This window comes from Engystomops pustulosus, chromosome 3 (assembly GCF_040894005.1).
Source record: "Engystomops pustulosus chromosome 3, aEngPut4.maternal, whole genome shotgun sequence".
Taxonomy (NCBI): Eukaryota; Metazoa; Chordata; class Amphibia; order Anura; family Leptodactylidae; genus Engystomops; species Engystomops pustulosus.
The window spans coordinates 212,500,208-212,510,585 of record NC_092413.1 but is presented as its reverse complement, the minus strand read 5'-3'; the positions used below and the strand labels follow the sequence as shown (position 1 = coordinate 212,510,585).

The window sequence follows — 10,378 nt, the reverse complement described above, 5'->3', positions numbered from 1 at the left end:
AAAAGTTACAGACAAAAAAAATTAAAAAAAAATTGCTGAAATGAGTCTTTGGCTTTTTTATTATAATGTAGGAAATGGAGTCTGATGATATTATTATATCTGCACATTAAGATTGACAATAATCCCACAAGGAGAGATGGTCCTATAGAAAACGATGAAATCGTTATTTGAGGAAATTTTAATGTTGAGATGATGATGTGCTGAAGGATTTTTTCATGTTGCATACAGTTAATTTTTCATTTGGGAAACACAGTTTTTGCATTTTGTTTTGCAACTTTTTAGGCACAAAATAAAGATAGATGCAGTGCAAACATCTGCAGAACAGCCATTCACTACGTCAAATACAGCACAGGCACTCAAGACCACAACGTGACCTATTTTAGGCTGCACCCAAAAAAGTCACAAATTAGAGACATATCTATTAACTGTGCAAAGCAACGCCCAAAAGTTATGATAAATATCCCCCAGACTGCCATTTTCTACCCTTACTGTACTGTAAATATATAATCATTAGGGCCCATGTATCAAACTTTTGGCTCGCATTTTTCTTACATTTTTGAGACTGTCCAAGGTGCTTGTGCTCATTTATGAATATTTTTGCTCCTTTGAAGTTCTCCGCTGTCTAGTTTTCTGCAGTGTTCCCTGAGTTATGAAATTTATCCAGATGTGAAAGCTGAGACTTTTTTCAAAAACATTTGAAGGACCCCAAGTAGGGTAAGAAATAGCAGATTCATTATTACTTCGGTCCTTACCTCTGACCCAGCAGGTGCTTCCCATCAGCCTACGTTGCTATGTGGAGGCCCAGAGGTGATGTTAGAGGTGATGCTGGACCAGAGTTAATGATACAATCTGCTAATTTTACAAACTCAGGCTACATTCACACTAACGTGTGCCTGCCGTACCGTAGTATGCCGGGCACATGTCGGCGCCGGGGAGAGGAGGAGGGGATGAGCGCCGCTCAACCCTGCCCCTCTCCATAGAGAAACATGGGGTACAGCGCAATATTCCGGGGAAAGAAAGGACATGCCCTATCTTTCTCCCGGCTACAGACCGGTATGGTGCCGCAAGTGTGTGGCACCGTATCGCTCCCGTAGGGCGCCAAGCTCCCATTGCCATCTACAGAGTACGTATATATACTTCCCCTATACGGCAGTGTGAAAGTAGCCTCAAGGTGCATACAATTAAATTCAGATCCCAGTGATCCCATTTGCCCCTTCAGGACAAGTTTATTTTTTCCATTTTTTGCGTTTCAGATTTTCACTCCACTCTTTCCACAAGCCAAAATGTAATTTCTAGTGGCACCATTTACTACTCTGTGCCATAAACAAGGCAGCTTAAAGGGGTCGGTCATTTTTCACTAAATCTCTTCCATTAGACAGGTCTCTGAATGTACATGTACCTTTGTACAAATATCTACATAGAGTCTGCAGACTGCACTAAAGTAAGTAGCAGTAAAGGCACATGGGCAACTCATGTAAAAGAGGGGCCCACCCATTTAAAAAATTGCACATGTAGTAAAATTGGGGAAAAAACAGAGTTGCACCATTTTCTCTGGCCTTTATTGTTATTAAAACTATAACTATGCAATCCACACCACGCTTTACTCTTTGGGTCAGTACGATCATGAAGGTAACACATTTGTAGAGTTTGGTTATGACTTAAAGGAAATGTACCGTCAAAATCCTTCATGATAAACCAGAAACAGTCATAGATCCAGGCACCGTGACTGTCAAGATTCACAGTCTGTTACAATGTGCAAGAACCCTTTCCCCTACCTCTGCTTGCTGTAATCTCACATAGTGGGAGGGGGGAAGTGTCCATGCACAGTGTAATCACCCGTGAAGCTACATCACAGAGGAGTTTGGTAACGACCCCTTAATATTTCCTGCACTCAATCAGAATTTTATGATCTCACCTGAATTTCTATTATAGTAAATAATTTTCACCCACTTGGACTTGGCTCACTTCACAAAGTAATGTTATCTGATGATGAATACTGCTTATTTTTCACAAAATAATACAAATGCCCAATGTTTGCTCTTACAATCCTAGTATAACTGATCTTCATAGTGTCGTGATGCGAGGTGTGGCGTGAAACACTGAGAATGATATAATACAGGTGAGCTGGATAGGGGAAAGGTAATTACATGAGACGCTTATTGTAGGTAATAAGGTCACGAGAGTCTTACAGGAAATTCAAGCACGTGATTGTATTCATAGAAGGAATGTGCAATACAAGATGATGTAAAATTACAGTAATAAGCAGTAACACGTTACTACAACTTGTGCAACTACATTTACCATAAGATTTATTACATTAAATACAAGAAAAATCAAAAAATGAAATCAAACATCATGAATACAATGAAGAAATACAAGTTTCTAACTTAGAAAAGTAAGTCTGCTTTATTTTCTACAAATGGCATCACCATTGTCCATGGTCTTGTGAGGTTTGGTGTCCATGTGGTGGTGGGAGGTAAACTGCAAGAATATCTCATTCTCTTTCAATAAGAAATCCAGCTTTGCTGCCCGCTACACAGACACAGACAAAGCTGCTATCAACCATCTCTCCAACCTTTAAAGAAGACATGTGAAGGACCTGTGGTTTAGGGTCCCAAATCGACCTTTTTAAAGTCTTTACATATGAAGAAGACTTAGAGTCCGAAGAGGTACATTGGACTCACATCAACAGATCCCATGCCGGAGCATCATCTTGCAATGTTGCAAGTGAAGTCGGGACAGAATCGTGGCCTTACTGTGCATGAGTCGTACCAATGGCACTTGCACAGTTTAGCAGGGGTTGTAATACAGGTTATTTAGAATGTTAAAAGTGTCCCGACAATTTCCGTTCAGTGCCAAATTGCCCCGGGATTTTGGCGCATGCAATCGGATTTTGGCACATCAGCGCCGGCTTGCACGCAACAGAAATCGGGCGGCGGGCCGTCGGACATCCCGACGTGTTCAGACAAAACCGTGGAATTTAAAAACGTGATTGTGTCGCAAGATCAAGCAGTCACATGCACCAGGAAGAAGAAGGTGAACTCCGGCGGACCTCGGCGCAGAAGAGACGGATGCAGGAACTCGGGCGAATGAGCTTAGTGAATTGCGCTGGACCCGAATCCTCGACAACACACTGCGGGATCCCGACAGGACCGTCACCCATTGGGGCAAATTTACTTACCTGGTCCTGTCGCTATCTCTGATCCGGACGGTCCGATGAAGACGAAGTCCGCTGCGATTCACGAAGCTCGTGCGCCCGAGTTCCTGCATCTGTCGCTTTCCACGAGGTCCGCCGGAGTTCACCTTCTTCTTCCCGGTGCTTATAAGTGCGTGTCTTGTGTGTCTTGTGACACAATTTGAAATGTTAAATCTTGCCCGTAGTCTGAATCCATCGGGTTGTCCGACGGCCCGTCCCACGATTTGTGTTGCGTGCAAGCCGGCGCCGATGCGCCAAAATCCGATTGCGTACGCCATAATAACCTGTTAAATGCGACGCAAAACGGAAATCGTCGGGAAACCCGACGAAAATGTGCTCCGCTGACCCTTGGTAAATGAGCCCCATTATTGGATCTGTCAAATCTCAACAGTGTTGGAATGGTTACGTTTGTCTTCTGCATTTCAGGTGTAATTATTCTTAGGGTTAGCATTGTCCTGTAAAGAGCATATGTAGAACAACTTTTCATATATCCTAATTTATATTTTTATCATTGTTGATAAAAGTCATGTCATAAGAGAGGTATTCACAAATTCTATTGCTAAGAAATATAATTGGTGGGGGTTACAAGGCTCTGTAAATGGAAAAATTAAAAAGTGTTATGACTATGAGCAATGCTTAGTATAAATACTACTAATACTAGTAGTAATACTACTATATTTCTTAAAGCGCAATGATAATGAATGGAAGTGAGAACTGATGTAATAATGAAATGTATGACAACTGTAAAAGCTTTAAAGGCAATCAGAGACAAGCCGTCATGTTTATAGACCTGCTCGGGGCAAATTCCACCTGTGATGTCATCACAAGCTTAAATACTCCCAGCGTCAGACCCTGAGCAACAGAGAAGATCTCAACACTCTGTGGTAAGTCATGACCACCCCCTGCAGTGCCTTAAAGTGGAGATAGTATTGTTTTCTTAGTATTAACAGAGAAAGCATTGGACGATTTTGCATAGGACGTCACTGCCTTTCTTTCCTGAACTTCATAGAGTCAAGGGATCAACTCATTGCTGATCAGGGAGGATCTTCGACTGTCAAACATTTAGGGTATATCCATATGCCTCATTTATGGCGCACATCTACATTACTGAGAAATATTCTTACACTCCCACCACCTTTAACCACAGTTGGTAGGCCCAGGATACTTAAATATAACATTAACACTGTAGACACCAGGAAGTTAACATGTAATAATAAGGAAGAATGGACAACATACCTGAATAAAAAAAGGTAAGTTGTCCTCAGGAGTTCCACTAGTGCATCCCCACATCACAGATCATCAGGTAAATATTATATATCAGGATGTCATGCCATACATTGGATATTTTTCCAATAGCCGATGTATGGCATGACATCCTGATATATAATATTTACCTGCTGATCTGTGATGTGGGGAGGCACTAGTGGAACTCCTGAGGATAACCTACCTTTTACTGTACTCTAAAGTTATACTGTCATACTGTTGTTTTTAAATGGTAATAATTAATAAAAGAGGATTTAAATTTTAACAAAATGGTGTAACTAAATATTTATGAACCGGAAATCACTCATGGGTTTTTCTGAGGTTTTGTTGAGCGGTAAATGGAGTGGGTTCACATTAGGAAAGTTTATAGACATATGTTGTTTCTTATTTTCATGCTAATCATTTGGTTTGGCGGAATGATAGATCTGTGCAATTTTCTGCAAAAATTGTTTGGTGTCCCCTGTGGATTTTGTTGTGGGGTCTGTATAATCTCCTCACATCTGACTGTTTTAGGAAAGTATATTTTTTTTATATAACTATTCTGGATTTGTACATATTTTAACTTTTTTTTCTGTTTTATTGATATATTTTGCAGGATGTGACTGTCTTAAACTTTGTAGCTGAAAATCAGTTAGCTAGTTATTACAGTTTTAGTGATATTATGATGATTTATTTATGTGAACATATCAATATGGGACATTTGTGAACTCTACTCATGTCCATCTATTACATTTAGGAGATGTGAAGGTAAATATTTTCTGGAGCACATTTTTTGCCATCAAAGTCACGTTTTAAGTATTTTTTATAAAATGTTTCAGTTTGAATCAAAATTGCATGAAGGTGCCTAACTCTTTAATGCAATTTTGAAAATGGGGCAAGTGTCTGCTTTCAGAAAATATGTGGTTTGCTGCAGTTTACTTTAATTCTTTTTGTTGTAATTTCGATTTTATTTTTGAACGTCAAAATTGTTAAAATTGCTCTGGTCAATAACGCGACAAAATATACAGAAATGCCGGGCGGTGAAAGGGTTAATACCCCTTGGTTGAATTACCGGGTGAGGATGCTTCTTATCTATCTCCTGTCTATATATCTATCAACTGTCTAGTTATCTATCTCCTATAATCTGACCATTTATCATCTATCTATCTCCTATAAAATTCTCCCATATTACAGTTTGTTTTACGATACTAAAGGAGCCTCTTGCTGACTGTGACTGTTTTATTTTGGGGCCCCACTTTTAGTTTTGCCCAGGGCCCCACTTTGCCTAGAACCGGCCCTGTGCAGGACCCTAGTGACTGTGGATGTTCTCTTTATAAACTTTCTACTGGGAGAGGAGAGAAGACTTTTCAGCACAAACAGCATTCTCTGATAGACTTACATTGAGTCTCTTCTAAAGAGGTAAACAACTTTCCACACACAGCATGTCAGGTTAGCTGCTTTTTTTTAGTAAACAAGTCTGTTTTTTTTTTCCCTTCGAAACTATTTCTACTATTGCTATGGGGAAATTCATGGCTTCTCTATAGAGATATGTAGTCAATGTTCATTAACCCCTTCTACAGGTCTATAGAGACACAGTTCTGGTAAACAGATGTATCTCACAAAACATTATAGATTAATGTGAAATTGGGGAAATATTCAAATGACCACAAATGTTCAATGAATCGGCCAACTCCACCTTGTACTCTATCACATGCTTGCCCACAGGCTTAGACTAGACAGGGGGCACTGGGACAAGTAATACATTATACTGCTCTCTGCGGGCATATGGGTGGTTCTGTGCTCTTCCCATCTGATAGTGGAGGGTCCAAAATAATGATATTGATTGTTCCTGAATGGTAATGGCTGGGAAAAAAATTCTAACAACACCAGAAAGCAGTGGAAAAATACAAATCTGATGATGTAAAAAATTGCCTTTTATGAAGGTGGTAAAATGTCCCCTTACTTGCCTTATGCTTTAAGACTTTTAAAGTTTGATTCAGGTTCCTTAGCTATCATTTTATTATATACAGGTGGCAAAAATTCACACAATGGCTCAGATTCTTGATTTTGTGACGAGTCATTGATAAGGAGGAATAGCTGTGTTCTTGTCATCAGCATCCAGGTCTCTTTTAGTGCATCCCAATACAGGCGGTCCCCTGCTTAAGGACACCCGCATTACAGATGGACCCCTCTGGCCACTGTGACCTCTGGTGAAGCTCTCTGGATGTTACTTTAGTCCCAGATCAGCTGTAAGGCGTCTGTAATGAAGCTTTATGGAAAATCCTTGGTCCAATTACAGTAAAACATTTGGAAAATCCAATTGTCACTGGGAAAGAAAAAACTAGTTATAATTATAAAATATACAATTCTGACTTACATACATACAGAACCTATCTTGTAAGTAGCCCAGGGACTGACTGTATTTGATTTGGCTTGGCAGCAGCTTTCTGGAGTTGGCTAAATAAATCTTCCTGTTAAGAACAAAAAGTCCAAATAAATGTATAAAAATCTATTTAAAATATTTGATACTCCAGTCTAATGTGTAATGTTACTGGTTTAGATCCACATTGATTACTATAAATTGCTCATCATCTTGTAAGACTTGTCTGGGCATACTGAGACACTCTCCTCATACGTCAATGGAGAAGCTAAGAATAAGTCCCTCCTCCCTCTCTCTGTACAAAAGTTACATGAGATAGAAGATGCTCACAACACACTTCAAATGACAAATTCATTTCCTGACTTCATATAACATCTGTGTTATGATTGTTTTTAATTTATAATCCCGGTCTCTTACAAGTTTTCTAATAAAAGTGCAATTTTGTATTTTCCTAGATTCTGCAGACTTCCATTCACTATGGACCCAATCTCAATATTTCTGTTGGTCACTATCTTCTTGTTTTTGGCATATATTTTCAACAAGAATAACAACATGTATCAGAATTTTCCTCCAGGACCTAAACCGTTACCGTTTATTGGTAACATCCACATGATCAACTCATCAAAGCCCCACACGTCCCTCCTAGAGGTAATAACTAAGTCAGGAGCCTATCAATCACGAGGACTAAGTTGCTCTCATTAAGTTTCTCTCGTTCTCTCATTGCTCTCATGAAGTTTATTAACTAGATATTTTTAGGTGTCTGAGAGGGATGAATTATCACCGGCCATATCCTGCCATGTCCTACTCATTTAACCATCAGATCTGACTATGGATAAGATCATGGCTGATCGTTTGGTTCCTAAGATGACCATGAGGATTACACATGGTTATACAAACAGTCACGACTTTATGTTTCAATACTAACAAACAAAGGGCTTAGAAAAATAATAATTATACTTTATTCAGATAACAAAATAATACATATAAACAACTTCCAAAACGGATTCCTGAAAGTCAAAATATAAGGGGAATCAAAATGTCCCAGATGGAAATGGGACTGACACAGAGTACCTATGACCCCCCCCCCCTCCTTCACATGCCCCCAAAGTCCAAAAATGTGCCAAAAAAGCATTTCAAATACGTATTATGTCCAAAAGTAGGACTAGTATAGGCAAGATAGACCTATATGCAGTTAAACAACACAGTCAACCGGAGGTACCATCCAGCACTGGTAAATGTCAGAAATGCAGGTCACACTTACCCAAAGGCATTGTAAAGAAGGCACGGAGGCAGTGAGAGGGAAGGCCAACAGGAACAACCCGACACACGTTTCGCACTGATGCTTCGTCAGGAGCCTCCTACTTTTGGGCATAATACGTATTTGAAATGTTTTTTTGGCACATTTTTGGTCATGTGAAGGAGGCGGGGTCATAGGTAATCTGTGTCAGTCCCATTTCCATCTGGGACATTTTGATTCCCCTTATATTTTAACTTTCAGGAATCCCTTTAGGAAGTTGTTTATATGTATTATTTTGTTATCTGAATAAAGTATAATTATTATTTTTCTAAGCCCTTTTGGTGTTTGTTAGTATTGGATTTTGAAGGGCGGTTGAGACTGCATATGGGGCCTTTTTCGGTTTTTCATGACTTTATGTTTCTCACGTTTTATGACCATGTTTATTAATCAGTAGAGATCCCTTCACCACCACTACAGCAGTCGAAAAAAAAAAATGGAGTTTACCGAGAAGTGTCGCCTGGTGAACTCCAATTTTTGATATGGTCACTGGTCTATCGTAATAAAATGAACACTTTCTTTACATTTTTTTTATGAGAATTAGAAGTAAATTTGGTGGACAATGAGAGAAATTTGGGCTCATTTACTAAGGGTCCGCGGACTGCTATCGTCGGATACAGTTGATTTCTGTTTTGCACCGTATTTAGCATGGGTTTTTGGTGCACGATCTTAGTGAATTGCAGCACAATCCATGATCGTTGGACATTCCGGATCGGGGATTGCGACGTGGACAGTTAAGTAAATGTGCCCATTATCTGGTCAGTTTGCAAATATTTCCTGCTATACCAGTGTGTATATGGTAAGGCTAAAAAGCTTAAACATTTTTCTTTTCTGTTCTGTTTTTAAGATATCCAAGAAGTACGGCCCAATATTCAGCTTCCAGATTGGACAGAATAAGGTGGTTGTCCTATGTGGTTATGAAATGGTAAAAGATGCCCTAATAAATTATGGCGAGGAATTATCTGCAAGGCCAGATATGGCAATAATCCAAATAACATCAAAGGGCTATGGTAAGTATTTTTCTGTAGAGACTTTAAGGAAAATCTGTAACCTATAACCTATGTTACAAACCCCAAACAATCCCAAGACAGTAAAGGTGTCTCAATGGTTCTTATGTGTCTCCTCCGTGTTGTTCCTTTGGCCAAAAACAAGTTTTGATTACTTTAATGCTTCGGCTCCCTGATATCTGTTTGGCCCTATATCTCAACTCCACTCCGGTCCTTAGGGGGGAGTGAAAATGTCTCTGTATCCTCCAGAGCTCCGGCTGCAGCAGTATACTTGAACGTTCCCACCATCTTCTTGGCACCAAGCTGCCAGCCTGGCTCCCAAACCAAGTAAAGACAATCAGATGTTCCAACCATCTTCTCAGGCTGCCCCAACTCTGCATTGGGGGTGCCTAGCCTCCACACAACCCGCCGGCTCCTTCCAGTGCTCTCGCACCTGCTTTCTTTGGCTGCCATATTGTGACATGAAACCAGATGGCACTGTTCCAGGCACCTCTTTGGTTCTCACAAAACTGCCCTGTGCGCTATGTGGCACCTGTGTCCCCTCCTGTCATTGCACTCCAGCCTTCTCCAGACATGACCCTGCTATCTGTCTCCAAGCAGCAAGATGCTCTGGATATATTCCCCCTATTCTAATATAAAAGACTACCCACATATTCTTACAGCAACAAGATGATAGGCGCACTGGGCATGCACTGAAATTACAAACAGGACTACATCGATAAGGAGCTGGGGGCGGTGTAGAGGAGTGCACTGAAGGTTACTTTAAGAGATGGAGCAGCCACGAGGAGCCGAGGAAGCTTGACTGCATTCAAGAGCTTTACCACTACCTTGACTGGATCTTTGAAAGGCAAAAGAGAGAATAAAAGTAGTTTTTTTGTCCAAATGAGCAATGTAGAGGAGACACATGAGAACCATCGAGACACCTTTAAAGTCTTGTATAAGGTATAGTTTGGGGTTTATTAATTAGATAACAGGTAATAGGTTCCCCTTAACCCCAAGTCCCTATAGTGTAAATAGTTACCAGAGAAAGAATTTTTTTTAAAAATCTGTAGCATCTATGTAAACACTTAAAGAACATCTACTTCCAGGATCAAGGGTTGTAAACCAAGCACACTTACATAGTGGTGTTCGTCCCCACTTGCAGGATCTGCTATTCTTTAAGCTTCCTATGCCTATTCCTATGTTTTTAAGAATAAAAGGCTTTAAAATTATACAAATAAGCCTGAGAAGCTCCAGGCTCCATTAAAACCTATGGAACC

At 40.1% G+C, this 10,378-nt stretch overlaps 1 protein-coding gene across 1 annotated transcript in view; it reads left to right on the top strand.

The window, feature by feature from the left end:
• The window catches only part of LOC140122939 (uncharacterized), a 360,094-nt gene that overhangs the window by 338,615 nt on the left and 11,101 nt on the right, over positions 1 to 10,378 (top strand). The window lies entirely within an intron of this gene.